Genomic DNA, 17,495 nt, shown 5'->3' on the forward strand with positions numbered 1-17,495 from the left:
AAGAGGATCCACAGTTTGGAAAGAGGGGGAGTTTGGACTTTTCATGGGCACAACATTGTCTAGCAAACCTCGAGTCGTTCCGGAAAACAACACGCCAAGCGTTACGCCGAGAAGGTGTCTGACAACGCGCGGTGTTGAAGCTCGCACAGGCTGGCGAAGTTACCGATGCTCTAACGCGTTAAAAATACCCGTGTAAAAGGGGTAAAAGGATACTCGGGCGTAAGGGCCTGATCCTGCAAAGTGTCGGATGCTACTTTTGGTCCCTCTGGTCACTGGGAGAGGCGCTGGCCCAGCACCAGGCAGGATGGATGTGCCAAAGCTGCGGGCACGGAGCAGCGTGTGAGAAGTCACACCATGGGAAGGCTGAAGTGCTTATAACGGATCTTTCCAACAGTGAAAACTGTCGTCTTTTTTTTTTTTTCCCCCTGCTCCTGCGTTTAGCTAGCACCTGTCAAAGGAGATTAGAAGAGGGAAGATGACATGGAATTAAGAAAAAAGATTTCTAGTGGCCAGAGACGGTGATAAAGCCCACTGTGCTACTGCCTGGTGCGTCGGACGGCTTTCTGCGTCAGAGACCTGCCTTATTAGTCATGGGGGAAAAAAAAAAAACCCAAACCAAACAAAAAAACCAACAACAGCTGTAAAATTGTGTAGGTTCTGCTGCTGGGTACTGCGGGTATTTTCTTCCACAAAGCAAATGCAGATATTTCAAGTAAATTGATATCGAAAGCGACATGCCATTTTTTAGCTACCTAATTTAAGATGCTTTAAGACAACCTGGTACGGAGACGGTGAATGCTTATTGCTTCCTCGCAACCAGCCCCTTCGGCAGCGTCTCAAATTCAGCATCCAGGAGGACTTTTTGACAACTTGGCCAAATCCTTTGCACCGGCGTTTGTTATGTTGCAGATCAGCGTGAGCAGAGCCGTTATTGGAACATGTAAGATATTGGAGTAGCGTAGGCGCAGGCACCTCTGGCCGTCCCTTTCTGAACAGTTCTCTTGTGATATCTCAAGTCGGGTCTGAAGTCTTTCAGGCCATAACCTTGGCGCCGTTTGGGAAGTAGGAGTTACCATTTTTATCCCTAGACGAGGTCGCTGGATATCGCGTTAGTAGGAGTTACCGTTTTTATCCCTGCACGTCCAGATGAAGCCGGAAGGCGAAGCTTCCAGGTGAAGCTGGAAGACCTTCCAACGCAATTTGAGAGTCCCAGCTTAGCAGTGTTGTCGCAGGTTTTTATGGTTTTTTTTTTTTTATGACCAGGCAAAAAGGCTGAGACCTTTGTTAATGGGATGCGCTAACGTTGCCTGTGGCCCCTTAGATGAGAAGAAGGGCTGCGCTTTAGGTTTTAGTTTGGTGTTTCGGTTTCTATATTCGATTTTTTTCGTTGTATAGCTTTTGTCGTTAAGAGAAAATAACTCCATCCCTGCCTTTGAATAATTTTGGAGGTACAGGGTGTGTTTTGAAATGCATGATAAGAAGCCCGGATCTCCTTTTAGAGTTACTGTCATCTGAGTATAGATCATTCGTGCTTCTGGAGACATCTTTAATTTACTGTTTTTCTTTTTAACTACCTGGAAATTTCTTCCTTTGGAAACAGCCCTCTTTTTCGCCCAAGTAAAAAAATATTTTCCGTGAACTATCTTTTCCTTTTTTTTTCTTTATTCTTTAAGGTTTCATAGTTTTCATGCCAGCGAAACCACGCACTTGAAATTCTTATCCCAAGGTTCGCAGTTGATTTTCATGGCAGATACAAGCAGCGATGCCTGCACTGATCTCAGACATGGTTTATTTTTATTCTTATATATCAGCAGCTATTTGTCACGCTACCTTGCAATGTGGGACTCACATTTATATGGTTTGGGGAGATGTAACTCATTTTCTGTTTAATCCACTGTCTGTCAAAGGGAGAGATTTAAGATAGAATACTGTGGGCTTTCTGACATAGTTCACAATTTTTTTTTTATATGTGTATTTATTCTCCGTGCACATTCTGTCATTTGTTAGGTTGAGCGCAAAAGAAAGTTGGTTTTCCAATAGGTTGTAATTTGAGGAAAAACTCTCGGTGTGGAATGGACTGTAGACTGTGATTCTGCCAGGATTCTGGAATATTCAGAATGTCCTAGCGAACAGATTGCGCCGTCGTGCCGGTTCTGCTGTGAGGAGTCTCGGCAAGTTACTCCCCTCTTGGTTGAAAGAAAGAAAAAACCCTAATGTTGATGCTCTTCCTGGCAAAGTGCTTTGGGATCCACGGAGCAGAAGTTTGGTTCCTGTGCAGAGCCAGCAAGTTCTGGTAGCGTGGCATCAGCGGGAGGTGAGGTGGACGTGGGCGTGGAGAGGTGAGGTGGCTGCAGGACAGCGACAAGTGAGAACGACGGCTAAAATCGTAGAATCATAGAATGGGTCAGGTTAGAAGGGACCTTAAAGATCATCCAAAATCCTGGATCCCCAGGCTATGCTTGCTCCTCCGAAGGAGTAGATGCTGCTACTGGGTGCCAAAGTGGATCACACAATATCCTGAGCTGGAGGGGATCCATGAGGATCAGGGATCCTTGGAAACATTCAAGGTCAGGTTGGACGGGGCTTCGAGCAACCTGGTCTAGTTGAAGATGTCCCTGCTCATGGCAGGGGGGTTGGAGTAGGTGGCTTTTAGAGGTCCCTTCCAACCAAACCATTCCATGGTTCTATGCTGTCGATCTCTTGTCGCATGGAGCAGCAAGGAAAGCTCGCGTTCAGACAGCGTGTTCCACACACCGCCCAGCAGCTCTGCGTCTTCACCTCGTGGTGTCTGGCACCCGCCGAGAGGGAGACGTTCCTGTCCTGGAAAGCTCAGGCTGGAAGCGGCAGGAGGAGGAAGGGAGGTGGAGAAGCTCCCTGGCAGTTGGCATCGGTGCTCAGAGGTGGAGTTGAGAAGAGGCCCTGGCCCCAGGCTGGCACCCTGGCTCGCCCAAGCTGTCACCATCCTGCACCCCGCCGGGGGAGGCACGGCAGACGCGCTGGGATGACTCACACCCCTCCGACGTGACGAAAAGCGAGGGACGGCATCCTGCCTAAAAAAAAAAAAAAAATTTAAAAAAATTACTCTAGATCTTTCCCAAAAAATAATACATATGAGTGTAGGTGTAATTCTTTCATCAAAATAAAAAGCCTTCAGAAGGCAGTTGGGGGGTGTCAGCTGGAGAAGGACTCACCTCTACAGCCCAAACGGTCTTACAGGGAGCTGGAAGAGGACTTGGGGGTCCTGGTGGATGAAAAGCTGGACATGAGCCAGCAATGTGCGCGTGCAGCCCAGAAGGCCCGTCGCATCCTGGGCTGCATCAAAAGAAGCGTGGCCAGCAGATCCAGAGAGGGGATTCTGCCCTCTACTCCGCTCTCGTGAGACCCCACCTGCAGTGCTGTGTCCAGCTCTGGAGCCCTCAGCACAAGAAGGACACGGAGCTGTTGGAGCGGGGCCAGAGGAGGCCACGAAGATGATCCGAGGGCTGGAGCCCCTCTGCTGGGAGGACAGGCTGAGAGAGCTGGGGGGGTTCAGCCTGGAGAAGAGGAGGCTCCGGGGAGAACTTGGAACCCCTTCCAGTCCCTGAAGGGGGCCTACAAGAAAGCTGGGGAGGGGCTGTTTGCAAGGGCATGGAGCCATAGGCCGAGGGGCAATGGTTTAAACTAGAGCAGGGCAGGTTTAGATGAGCCATTGGGAAGAAGTTCTTTCCACTGAGGGTGGTGAGACACTGGCCCAGGTTGCCCAGAGAGGGGGTGGAGGCCCCATCCCTGAAGACATTCCAGGCCAGGCTGGATGAGGCTCTGAGCGACCTGATCTAGCTGTGGATGTCCCTGCTGACTGCAGGGGGGTTGGACTAGATGGCCTTTCGAGGTCCCTTCCAACCCAACACATCCTGTGATTCTATGATTTGCTGTGACTGAGAAGGTCCTGCGATAGCTGGGGGGTATTTTAGGCAGTCTCCTTCTATCTGATGTCTATCTCCAAATAGGACTTTTGTCTTTCTGGAGTAAAGTTTGAAAAACAAAAAATGTCCTTCTTGCTTGGGGCAACAACAGACTTGCAGTCTCCTGAAAGAGAATTTGGCCTGGGAAATAGTCCTTCCTGAGGGCTGCTTGGCATGACACGGAATGGAAACGTGCTCTCTAGTGCGATCGGCGGGGGGGGTTGCAAATGAGCACAGATCTCCGTGGAGATACGGATCTGCTGGGCATATGGTGCGAGGGGTGTAATACGCAGCAAGAGTGAAGGAGGAAACTCTCTTGGTCCCCGAGTGTTACAATTGGAGGATGAAATTTAATCAGATGCAGAACTCGGAGCATCTCTTAGCTCTGGTGTGGAGGGCAAGCCAGGTCCAGGCGTCCTCCCTGGTCAACGTGGCTCAGTGGATGCAGCTAAGCCGTGGTAAATTATTCATGAACCTCAGCCCTTAAAGCTACCGTGTGAGGTTAGCGCAGGAAAATAAATATCTAGGAATGAATGTTGTGTTATTGCTTTTTCCTTGAGATTCTGGTTCCGTATCGCCTGACGGCAGCCTATAAATTTGAAGGCTCCAAACACCACAAAAGGCAACTTTCAGGCCAGAGAGCGTCCAGAGCACTGATGAGATGACAGTAAACAAAAGAATTAGGTTGTATTACCAGGAAGATCTCAAAGAAGTGAGGTCTGAAATAGCCTCCCTTGAGATTTGGGCCAGACAGTGATATAAAGAATGCTCCTGAGAGCATTCTCTCATTGTCAGGAGGATAGACTGTAGAAAGTCAGCTCTGAGAGATCTTCTCCATCATTTCTACGAGTCGGTATGGTTAGGTGCTGTCAAAAGTACGTCAGAGGAGCATTTCTTTTGGATTAGACACTTGTTATCAGTCTGGAGTACGGGGCAATTGATGATGCGAATTCATTGATGCACTGGACAAGGTACATGAAGGCTGAGAACATTTGTCAGTCTTGGATGAGCCTCTTCCCAGACAAAACTCCGGCACCCTTGTCACTTTAAGGGAGTTTATTACTTCTTAGTGAAAAGCGAGGGAAGAAATATAACAGATGAAAGGAGAGGCATTGCAAACCCAGCTGCATAAACCGGGTGAAAAGGGAACAGACGAACTTCGACGCTGTGGCTTGAAGTCGTTTGTGCTGTGCGTGCACAGGGAGCTCATGGGGTTCTTGCGTCGCTCCATGCCCTTATCAACCTCTCCCGGATTTCTGAAACTCCAGCGTGGCCGATCTGAAACGCTGTCATAATTATTCAGTGTTATTTATTTACCTTTTGGTACCGTCTCGAGAACCGGCGAGGCCTCGGCCCCTGGTAGAAGTGGTGTAGGAAACCAGGAGGGAGCAACTTTCACAGATGGACACAGGACGGGCAGCGCAGCTGCCTTCAGAGCCAGATTTCCCTTTGCTTTACAGGTGTAGATTTTAATCAGAAGGCCTGGTTCTCTGCGGCATGAACCCGTGGTGGTAGCTAGTAACACTCTTTCTGCCTTTGGACTTCGCCTCTGACTTCTGCGATCTTAATTTGAGTCAGGCAAAATCTGGGTTTAGACTTTGGAAAAGCTGGGGATTTTTAATTCTTTAGGTTTGGCGCTACACTAGCTGTTGACTGTTCGGCAAAAGAAATGCCTGTGACAGTACACGTGACCCTTTGGCTTTTGCGCCCGCCGTAATTAGTCCTTTTGATTCTTAACCTGAGACTAGTTGTTTGTGAAAGTCAGGATCTGCCACAGCAGAACTCCGCAATTGAGAGCGGTTCAGAAGGTTACTGCTGTGCCTGCGTGAATGAACCAGCCGAAGAGCAGGTGGAATAATAATTGGAAAACACCAGCATTAAATAAATAAAACCCAATAGCAATAATGACATCGCCTGGAAGAGAAAGCCTATTAGTAGTAAGGAGGAAGGGAAGTGGCTTTGCTGTTAAGGCATTAAAATGGGGTTTGGGGATCTGTGTCTTGGTTCTCCGCAGTCCTGCATGAGGTTAAGCTGATCCTGAATATCTGAAGAGTTGTGGCTGCCCCATCCCTGGAGGGGTTCAAGGCCAGGTTGGCCGGGGCTTGGAGCAACCTGGGCTGGTGGGAGGCGTCCCTGCCCAGGGCAGGGGGTGGCACTGGGTGATCTTTAAGGTCCCTTCCAACCTGAACCATTCTATGGTTCTATGAATCTCCTGCCTCTGTTCCCCATCGCTTAGGTAGAACACCAGGCCTTTTTTTGGTAGAAAGTATTGACTCCTTATTTGTGCTCTTTGCGACATTTCCTTACAACATGTGTAGGCGACGAACCTGGAGATGGTCATGCAGACCATAAGTGCTCTGCAGACATTGCCTACCTCGTGGCCGATACGTCCCAGAAGTAGGTAACTCTTAGCAACGTTCCCAGTGACCGCTATCACTGGTGTGTTAGAGCTCAGACCCCCAAAGCCTGCTCAGTTGACTTCTCTCGCCGACAACGTTTTTAGGTTTAGGCTGCGGCTTCAATGTCTAAACCACGTTTAATGTTGAGACTGACACATCCAATGCTTGGGAAGGGCTGGGAGCACGCGCCCTCTCAGGGGCTCAGCTGTCAAGCGTTAACTCCTCACCCTGCGCTTAGTCACTTGTCACTATCTACCCATATTTTTGTCAATGTTTCCAAGGGAAAAAGAGACAAAAACCTGGATGGGAGTTTGGGGAGTCTTCTCAGACCTTGACTTAGAGAACTTGACTAGATCCTTTGAGTGATCTAAATGGGGCACCTGCATTTGATGCTGGAAGTCGAGGGGAGCTGGGAGGTGGGCCAGAAAAAAGTCCCCTGTGGGAAGCTGTGCAAGGCAGAGCAGCCTTTGGTCCTGCACCCGGCCGCTCCTTGCTGCCAGCAGGAGACGGAGCCGTCACGGGAACGTAGCTCCTTTGGTTTGGGAAGGTGCCCTGGTGCAGACGCTGGGAGGGAACCGACGGAGCGGGAGGAAGACAACAGGTTGTTGGATTTGTAGAACTTGAAGGAAGAGAAACTTTCAGGGAGTGCTCCTAGGTAGGAAATCTCATGTTGGAATTTGTAAGGAAGATCTAAATGAGCGCAAGGATCACAATGTGTAGGCTACAGTAAGGTTTGGACAATGGGGAAGGTAAAGGAGAAGGGTCACCAGAGGGGAAGAGAGATGAAACTGGTGTTGGAGGTTGTCTGACCTTCAGTCCTGCCGTGCAGCAAGGAAGTGTTTCAGGGGAGAGATGGGATAATTCAGGGCCAGGAGGTGGAACACTGAGCGCTAATCAGGGCTTTTCCGTTGGCAATCTCTGGGACTGTGAGCAAGGCAGGGACATCCTGACCCCCAGCAGTGCCTACGTACCCGGTGTGGCGATAGAAGGTAGGATTGGAGCTTTGCTGCCTTTGAAAATGGGAATAAAAATAATACCTTCTTGCCTCACACAGCTGTTATCAACCTTAATTCACGCGTGTTTGCACAAGGCTTGGAAGAGAAGTAGCAAGTCTTATGAAAAACCCAGTGAATCCAGTGCCTGCGCTCTATCCAGCGGGGCATCAGGACTAACCCAAATAAATCCGATGATTCCACAGTTGGCTTTGGCTGCAGAGGCTGAAGGTAAAAGTTATTGAAAGCTAAAACTGTGATTTTTAGGCATGTATGGAGCTGGTGGAGCATATTAATTCAGCTGTGAAATGGAGAAATAGGATAGCTATCTCTCCAGACTTCCGTAAGTGACATGCATCCCTTTTTGGCTGGCACAGTAGGTTTTTGGATGTCATCTGCCATTAAAATTCATTCTTCTCTCGCCCCACGATCTTGATTGTTCTCTCTGATGGGAGTTAGGGATTACAGTTGTATATTCCGCTTGCATCACGTGAACTCTGGAATATACTGGTCCTGGCTTGGTTTCTTTCTTAGCTTCAGAAGAGTTTCACCAGACCCCGCTTCTTACTGGATTTTGCCGTGGACAGAGTGGAAGTACGTGGATATTTTAGGAGGTGGCAGGACTTGGGACTTCAGCTGTTGAATATCATGCTTGGAAACACAGCGTGGTTATAAAATTGGAGAGGTACAAAGGCAGGTCTGAACAGCAATGAATGGCTCTAAATGGCTCTAAATGGAAAACCAACTGACCCTTTTAATTGTTTTGTTGAGATCTCCTGGAACAGAGGCACTGAGGATGTCAGAAACTACTTAACACATCCTAGCAGTTATAAAGCTACGTCATTTAGCTAAATTTTTACCTGAACTTAGAGCAGGGAGGCCCTGGCCTCAGTTGTTTTAATTGACTGGACTTCCTACCGTTCACTTGCAAAGAAGATCCAGGCTCCTTGTCATCGGAATTGTGTTAAAATTGCCAACTCCTAGAGTCAGGAGTGAGTTGGAGGAAGCTCTGACGAGGTTTCAGTGTCACTAACGCTCTGAGGACGTCTCGGGGGGGAACATACGGTTGGCATCTTCCTTGAGCCCCTGCTTCAGCAAGACGCAGCGAGTCACTCCGATGGCGAAGGGCTTGGGCTTTTTTGGGGTTTTATTTTAACGACGAACGTCTCTGAGGGTAAATTTAGGCTACTTGATAGGAATACCAGGGGTGCTTGAAATGATGCTTGCCAGATAGGTAGGCCCAGGTGGGTCAGCCTCCTTTCTGCATTTCGAAGGGGGTCAGGAATCGACGGGTCAACTCCAGCTACTTTAAATACCAAACGCCACCCACTTTGAAAGTTTACTGTTGGTTGGGACTGCGATTTTGCAGGCTCTTTCCATGCCTGCTCGCAAAACCAGAAGCCTTGATTTTGGGGGAGATAAAAATTAATGTGCTACATCATCTGCTAAAGTGGTAGGATAATTTTGATCTGCAGAAATATCAGGCTCATTATGAGCGCTGTTAGTTAACCATAAAAATCTGAAATTGTGAAACCCGAAAGACATCTGCCTTGTGTCTAGATCTGTCTTTTTATGTTCCATAGACAATACGCCCGTATCGTAGACCTCCAGTTTATCTCCGGTGCATGCTGTTACCCTCATCTAAATATATGACACAACATATATCTTCAGGGTTAGCTTTGACAAGACAATATTGCACTAATGGTCAAAGGCAAAAGCATTAATACGATAAATAACGTTTCGCGTTCCAGTGCAGAAGCTCGAAGCTTTCAATTCACGTCAGGTCCTTGGGGAAGAGCGTACAACAGGGGGGAATGAGGCATTCAGAGGGAAAACCAATTGCCCAAAATCTTTAGCGCAGTCCTGAACTCCTGCCCTGCTCTTAATCGCCAACAGACGTTTTCTTTCCTTGTGGGTAGAGTAGTCTGGATAAGTATAAAATATTAATATTGTCTCGCTCCTTTGAATGTCTCCTGTATGAGTTCTTTAAAGCAGGGATTATCTCTTACCAGGTTTTTCAGCAGCACAAAGTCACGCAGAAGGAATCGTGGGTTGGAAAGGCTGACGTAATAAATATTTGTGACATTCTCAGACGCTGCAGTAATACAAGACCTCTACTTGGAGAAATTGGTACATATTTAAAGCAAGCGCAAATTTACTTCTCAGATGTTTCTGTGCTTCTCTCAGTAGTTTCAGGATCCCCTCCGGACTGGGGGCAGCTCAGAGTAACTCGTTGAGTGCAGCGTGTGCATCCCTGTGCTGCTGTCAGCCGTAAACGCATCTTTCCTCTTCCTGCTACGGCAAGTGGTGGGTCTGACCCTGAGCCCCCTACTTGAGATTGTCCCCAGGAGGTAAGGGAGGCAACAGCCTTGGCATAATGTTTGGCTAAAGCAATCTGTCGCGTGGCTTTCCTTGGCATTTCGAAGTGCCTGGCATTAGCCCAGCACTCTTCAGTTTGGCACAGCGGGCAGTGTGGGGACACAGCCCAGGACCCGTCCTCAGTCTGTGTTTCTACTCCCCATTTATGTTCATAGAATCACAGAATGGTTTGGGTTGGAAGGGACCTTTAAAGTCCATCCAGTCCCATGCCCTGCCCTGGGCAGGGACACCTCCCACCAGCCCAGGTTGCTCCAAGCCCCGGCCAACCTGGCCTTGAACCCCTCCAGGGATGGGGCAGCCACAGCTTCTCTGGGCAACCTGGGCCAGGGGCTCACCACCCTCACAGCAAACAATTTCTTCCCCAGATCTCATCTCAATCTCCCCTCTGTCAGTGGAAAACCCTTCCCCCTCGTCCCATGGCTCCCCTCCCTGCTCCAGAGTCCCTCCCCAGCTTTTCTGGAGCCCCTTTAGGGACTGGAAGGGGCTCCGAGGTCTCCCCGGAGCCTTCTCTTCTCCAGGCTGAACCCCCCCAGCTCTCTCAGCCTGTCCCCACAGCAGAGGGGCTCCAGCCCTCTGGTCGGTGGGAACAAGTCTCTGCGCCTCTTTGTGTCTCCATTTCCCCACCGGTGAAGTGATACCCAAGTCCGTCGCAAAGCTTTGTGTGAAAGCCAAGCATTTTGATTGTGAAATCCAGAGATAAGGACAAATTTGAGTGGCGCCTGGTCTGACTTAGGTAGACGTGCATTATTTCAAGAAGCGGGTCTTCCCCTGCACAGCTCTTCTCGGTCTGCAGATCATCAATGGTACGACTGTGCCAGAGCTCGGGATATCTCTGTGTGTGTTGTAGTTTCTTCGTTCACCGCTCTGAAGAGTTTTGATCCAAATTGGTGAAAAATCATCTCCTGCCTTGCAAACTCAGGCACAGTCTACTTAAGATATTTGCCGGATGTCCTCCAGAGTGTAAGTCACAGAGCCACAGACTGACCCCACATCCCTTCTGCCCGCGCTTTCCCCACACCTCAGCCGCAAGGTGATTCTTCCATGACTTTCTGTAGAGACATTTATATGATGTGAGTCCTGAAGTGTGTCCTTTACGCGGGCTCTGCTTTCTTCCGCAGCAACTACATTCAGTCCTATCTCAAATCAAGCCCAAAAGCCTTGAGAATTTTGCCAGCACCTCATCTGCCAGAGGTCTTCCTACCCGAATAAATTCGTGTAAACATCCAGAGCACACCAAGGGAAGGATCAAATTAATTGACTTCTTGTAACGAAACATTTTTCGGAATGGGACATCAAAATGATCGTCTGACACAAATCATCTGTTTCCTTTCTCTTTTCCTGCCTCCCCGCCCTTTTTATGGGAGGAAAACCAAAGGCATCCTTTAGGGTGGTATTTACAGTGCCTTTGTCTCCAGCGCGATCGTGACATTTCATCGCGCGGCAACGCCTCCTGCCTTTCCAAGGACATTAAATTTTCAAGATGTCTCAGAGTCAGCCCAGAGCAAACTAGATCAGAGGGATGCCTGGCTGCAAATATTTCCAGCCCCCCTCCACCCTTAAAGAACTGTGAAAGATTTAGGTGTCTTTAGTCCAAACAGAGGTAGACAATACATTTATTCTCTTCTCTCTGTGCCAATAAAGTCCCAGGGACCAGACTGGAACAGAGGAGAGGCAGATGGAAGGGAAGTGGTGACGAAATGCAGCCGTCCATAGGTCAGCTAAGCTCGAAAACGCGAAACGTTTAATTACATGATAAAACCTCCCCCCTTTCCCCTGAAAATAGGTTTGTAAAAGTCAGGATCGAGGACGTCTACCTTGGGTCTCTACCGCCCTGGAATCTGAACTTCAGACCCTACCTTAAGCCAGCAGTCAGCCTTCTTCCCAACTGTTCTTGGTCGTGTCGTATTTAATGACTTTTATTATCAATACAGGACTGGTAACGCGATTACTAAAAATGTTTATGGGACAAATTCATTTAGAAAGATAAACCTGCTTGAGGAGTTGGGGCTCTCCCGGGCTAGACTCTCCTAGCTGTAATTATTATTACATAAACAGCAAGTGAGTTTGGATCTCTTTCATTCGAATATTAAGCAATAGCTTTTCTTTTAATCTCTTAACGTTATCCCCAGGCATTTTGGAGGTGGTAGGGAAGATCCTGAGTAATAAAGCACGAATCTAATGCGCTAGCGGGAATGGGAGGTACCTCCGCGATGCCAACGTTGCTTTTGTCTCAGCTGTTTAACAATAATGAAACATATAAAAGCTTTCTTTTGACTAACAGTCTGCTGCTGCTCACTCGAGTGAGAGAAGGGATGATCCGCTCTGGACTCTCCATCTCTCCCTCGTGCTGCTCCGTGTGCCTGTGTGATTCCCCCCGCAAGCACCCCCCAGCACAGAATTGCCCTCAGGCTATGGGATTTTTTTTTTTTTTATTTTTATTTTTTGGTGGAAAAAACGGCAGCTTTTAACATAGAGTTTATTTCTGCATCGGCCTTTGGAAGGGACAGTTTTGGGGGGTGCCTTTTGGATTCTTAGAGTCACAGAGTGGTTTGGGGTGGAAGGGACCTGAAAGATCATCCCCTTAGAGCTACCCCTTCCGGAATGTTCTTAATGCCTGCATTAACTGCGCTGCTTCTCGTTAGCAATCCTCAGTCAATCAGCGAGGCTGAGGAGGTGTATTCGATGGCTCTGCTTGCTCTAAACATACCGTACCGAGCAGAGCATGGAACCAGAGGATGGTTTGGGTTGGAAGGGACCTTAAAGCCCACACAGTGGCACCCCCTGCCCTGGGCAGGGACACCTCCCACCAGCCCAGGTTGCTCCAAGCCCCGGCCAACCTGGCCTTGAACCCCTCCAGGGATGGGGCAGCCACAGCTTCTCTGGGCAACCTGGGCCAGGGGCTCACCCCCCTCACAGCAAACAATTTCTTCCCCAGATCTCATCTCAATCTCCCCTCTGTCAGTGTAAAACCCTTCCCCCTCGTCCCATGGCTCCCCTCCCTGCTCCAGAGTCCCTCCCCAGCTTTCCTGGAGCCCCTTTAGGGACTGGAAGGGGCTCCAAGGTCTCCGCAGAGCCTTCTCTTCTCTAGGCTGAACCCCCCCAGCTCTCTCAGCCTGTCCTCACAGCAGAGGGGCTCCAGCCCCCCCCGCCCCAAGCATCTCCGGGGCCCCCTCTGGGTCTTCCCAGATTATTAGTAATTAGAATTGGGTTGCCGCAGCCAGCTGACCGAGCGCGGGCACGCTGTGCCAGCCTGTCTTTACACCCAGGGCTGTTCACATCTGCGGATGGGAGCCCCTGGGCTGCTCAGTGCCGGGCTCCTGCAGCTCAGCTGCTGGGATGCTGCGCTTCCCGGGCAAGCTCGGGTCAGTGCTGTACGTTCCCATGGGGTTTCTGCCAAAGGATATCTGCTTTCATGGGGAAAATGCTTTAAACTGACTCAGACCTGCCCTAGCAGCTGGTTTGGTGTCTGTGCCTGTGAACGGCCGGGTGACTAAGGGATGGGTCTCCTTGACTTGCTCGGGGCTGTGTCGTGCCAGCACGGAGAGCTGTCAGCTCGGCAGAGCTATTTGCAGATGGATCTTCCGCTGCGTGGCTCGGGTGCCGTGAACTGTGGACAGCGGTGATTCAGAAGCAAGGTGGGGAGAGGACATGCTGGGAATCAAATCTGCCTGACGGGTGAATAGATTTGTGTTTGCAGAGGCCAGCTCAGAGCACAGCAAATGAGCAACTGTCCTTTCAGCTGCTCAGCCGTGGCCAAGGGTAAGCCAGACCTCCTCTGGATCCGGTACCTGGAATCATAGCATGGTTTGGGTTGGAAGGGACCTTAAAGATCATCTAGTCCACCCCCCCTGCCCTGGGCAGGGACAGCCTGGTCCCACTAGACCAGGTTGCTCCAAACCCCGTCCAACCTGGCCTTGAACACCTCCAGGGACGGGATGTCATCCTGGTTTTGGCTGAGAAAGGGTTAATTTTCTTCCTGGTGATGGCTGGGACAGGAATGTCAATGATACCTGTTGGGTTCAGTTGTTGCCAAGTGGTGGGCATCACAGAGGGGATACAAAAAACAGGAGTTCTCCAAGTCTTTACATGTGTTTTATAGCTGCTGAAATGGAGGGTTTGGAGTCATAGAATGGTTAGAGTTGGGAGCGACCTGAAAGCCCACCCAGTGCCACCCCCTGCCCTGGGCAGGGACACCTCCCATCAGCCCAGGTTGCTCCAAGCCCTGGCCAACCTGGCCTTGAACCCCTCCAGGGATGGGGCAGCCACAGCTTCTCTGGGCAACCTGGGCCAGGGGCTCACCACCCTCCCAGCAAACAATTTCTTCCTCACATCTCATCTCAACCTCTTCCAGTTTAAAACCGTTCTCCCTCCTTCTATGGCTTCACTCCCTGCATCCAAAATCTGACTCCAAGGCTCACCAAGACAGTGTCTAGGATTAGGAGTTGAACACCTCCAAGGTTGGGGCATCTACAACTTCCCTGGGCAACCTGTTGGAGAGCGAGAGGCTGGAACGGATGATGTTGGCTGGAAAGCGCGTGTGCGGCCGTCTGTCGTAGCCGTGTGCCGAGGGAGCGGGTCGGCACGGGCACAGGCTGGGTCGCCTGGGTCACCTCCGATGCAGGGGCAACCCAGTCTTTGTGTATTTGTGTTTGAGAAAGAAAAATCTCCGCTTTCCAAGAGCTGGCGAGGGGTTATGTTGCTTTAGAACCGAGGGGAACCTATTTTATCCGTGTTGAATGCGTTGCTCAAGAGAAGGTTTTGCCTACTTCCCTATTTGCTTTCCCCCAGAAGGGGCGGAGCTATGGGAAGCTCTTGGATACCCTCTGAGGACTTTGTTGTTGTGGTTGATTTCGTGCAGAAAACAGTCAAAAACTAGAGCAATGAGGCAGCGTAAAACCCCAAGATAGATATTAATTGTTCCTGTGCAGGAATGTAATAGCAACCAGGTTCGGCGTTATTGATCCTCATGGAGTTTGACGCAGTCAGAGGCAATTTGGGGGGGGGGGACGATGGAATTTGGGAAATGAATTAAATATAACTTTCTTTTAATAGGAATTTATGGGTCATTTAGGGCTTAATGATCTCTATCCAGAGCTCTTGGCTTTTGGAACCCTGAGGAGGAAAACAGAGGCAGGGAAACGGCCCAGCTTGTTGGTCGGGGAGAAGGAACAAGTGCTCCAAGGAAGTCAAAGCGTGTGTTGGGAAACGGGCTTCAGCAAAGCAAAGGTGGACGAGGGCTGGAGGAAGAGGACACAACCAGAATTCCGTTCGGTTGGGTCCCAACAGGGAAAAATCAATGAAGGCCCCTGAGGTTAAGCAGTGATGTTAAAAGCAAAGAATTTATGTTCATTTTGGGACACTTCTCTAGGAACTACGAGCAGCCTTGTGGGGTGGGAGGCGTCTGCCTAGAGTAGCTCTACGGAGCTAGAGGCGAGGCAGGAATACCAAGTGTGGAATGACGCCAAAGATTTCAGCTCCCAAGAAATGGCTTTTTACATCTCCGGTCTCTGGGGAGAAAAGAAAGAGAAATGAGAAAGGAAAGAGAAATGAGAAAGGCGGGAGGGGAATCGGCAGAGACAGATGGATTTCAACCGCGCTCGTTCTCCGCTTTCTCCCAGAGAAAATGGGGGTGGAACGGTGCCAACGGCAAAGCTCAGGTGACTCTTGCTGCTGCCAGGAGAGACCTCGAGCACACACAGGCAGGACGTAGTCTCATATTAGAAGTTCTCTAAATATAAAGGGAGAGGGAATTATGTATATTTTTCACGAGGAGGACCTGGGTGTTGTGGAGTGGGATAAACGGGAGCACGCGGGAAGAGGAGCTTCTTTCCAAGATCAGGGTCAGGAACAGGGAGGAAACTGAAAGCCGTCGGAGGTTTGTCAGCATTTTTGGATAGAAATTAAAATCACTAGCGTCAGTGCTTCGTTGGGATGTTTTACCAGTCCTGCTGCTTTGGTGGTGGTAATATTCTTAATTCAAATATTGGAGACTTAAGGGTCAGAAATCCAAAGGTAAAATCCAATGTTTTGTTTTCTGTCACCTGGGTTGATTTGACCATTCTGTTACTCTTCCTCTTATTGCAGTTTCATAGAATCACGGAGCATGTTGGGTCGGAAGGGACCTTTAAACCCCCCCCTGCAGTGAGCAGGTTTGACCCGTGAATTATATTTTTAATAATTTTTCACTTTGCTGTACGCTGGAACGTAGAAAGAAGCAAAACTCCGTATCAGAAAACAACGGTTATGGAGGGAACTTTTTAATCGAGCTCTTAATATCTGTACCGCTGGCTCTGACCGCTGCCACCTCCTTCTACACGGGAACGGAAGGCATAAAATGCGCGCCAAAATTCTTGCCCAGCGCTATTATGAATATTATAATTAAAAGAGATTATGGAGACTTGACGGGGTGGAACTGGCAGAGAAGTTTGTCACTACGACCTTCGTATGCCCCTTTTAAAACCATTAATTGGGTGTCTTTTATTAATAGCGCGGCCTTTTTCAGAAACATATAGCTGAAGAGATGTAATATCCTGCTTGGTGTTCCCGACGCGGCCGTCTAGTGCATGTTGGTATGGGAAGGCTGGAAAATTATTTTCTTTGAGAGAACGGTTCACTATTGTATTATTCTTCTTATTTTTTTGCTGCGGGCACTGTATCTCCCACGATGCGACGCGGATGCAACGAGTGATCCCTTTCCCCCCCCCCCCCCCGCCCTTTAGATTTATACTTTTTCCAAAGTGTGATGTTAAGGATGAATTCCCGTTTCAGAGGAGTTGATTGCGGAGCGGGGAGCTGGGCATTACCCAGCGCCTGGCGATTTGTTTGCGGGGCTGTTTATTGCTCCTGCTCTCCCCAAACACCGCCGCGCCTCCTTCCGTGCCGCTTCAGCTTCTCCTCCGCTTTCTAAAAATAGGAGATAACAGACCAGGGAACAAGTGTGTCAAGGGATTCTTTTCTTTTTTTTCTTTTTTTTCCCCCTCTAGTTTCTCTAAAGAAATATTGTTTCTTAATTAATCATTTATCCACTTCATTAGCTATTGTCGGCAGCGGAATAAGAAATAGGGCTGCTAAGGTGATGCACGTTTGTATTTATTTTGTTTTCTGGGGAGGTAGAGAGCGTTTAAACAAGCAGATGTGTTAGAGACACTAAAAGCAGAGTTTTCCAAGAGGTTTGTTCCCCCGCTGCCGTGTCACCAGCTCTCTGGAGCGTGTCCGGATGATGCCCCAGCCTCCGACCTGGCCCCGAGGAACCCTCTGGAAGAGCGTTTCTCCTCCTTTTCCCACCTCCCGCGTCTCCCTGACTGCACGTACAGAGAGAGCCCGGCAGAATGCAGCTTCCCTCTTTTGGGGGCAAATCCCGGTGAGGCTAAAATTGATGCGGAAATGACATCTTGGACTTAAAGCTAAACAGCCTGGCATCGAAAGGTGCTCTGGGCATGTCATTGGACGTTTGCTCTGTATCGAGGGGGGGGTTAAAAGGTTTTTCAGAGCCGTATAGCTTTCTTTTCATTAGCAATTACTTAATCCATGATTAAGAAGTGTTAGGAGCACACTGCAGGCGCGAATAACCTGGAAAAGACACAGTCCTAAGTAGCCTCTTGAGTTACTGGAATAAAGGTGGATTGGCCACATGTTAACTCTTTATAATCCGTATCTTTTCGAGACTTTATCTCCCATTTCCTTCAGAATGAGCTACACCCCAAGGGATCACTGCCACTTTTTGAATAATATGGAAGGAAAAGGTGGAAACAGGGAAATGAGCTGAGCGTTTGTTAGGCTTCCTA

This window comes from Rissa tridactyla, chromosome 20 (genome assembly GCF_028500815.1).
Source record: "Rissa tridactyla isolate bRisTri1 chromosome 20, bRisTri1.patW.cur.20221130, whole genome shotgun sequence".
Classification (NCBI taxonomy): Eukaryota; Metazoa; Chordata; class Aves; order Charadriiformes; family Laridae; genus Rissa; species Rissa tridactyla.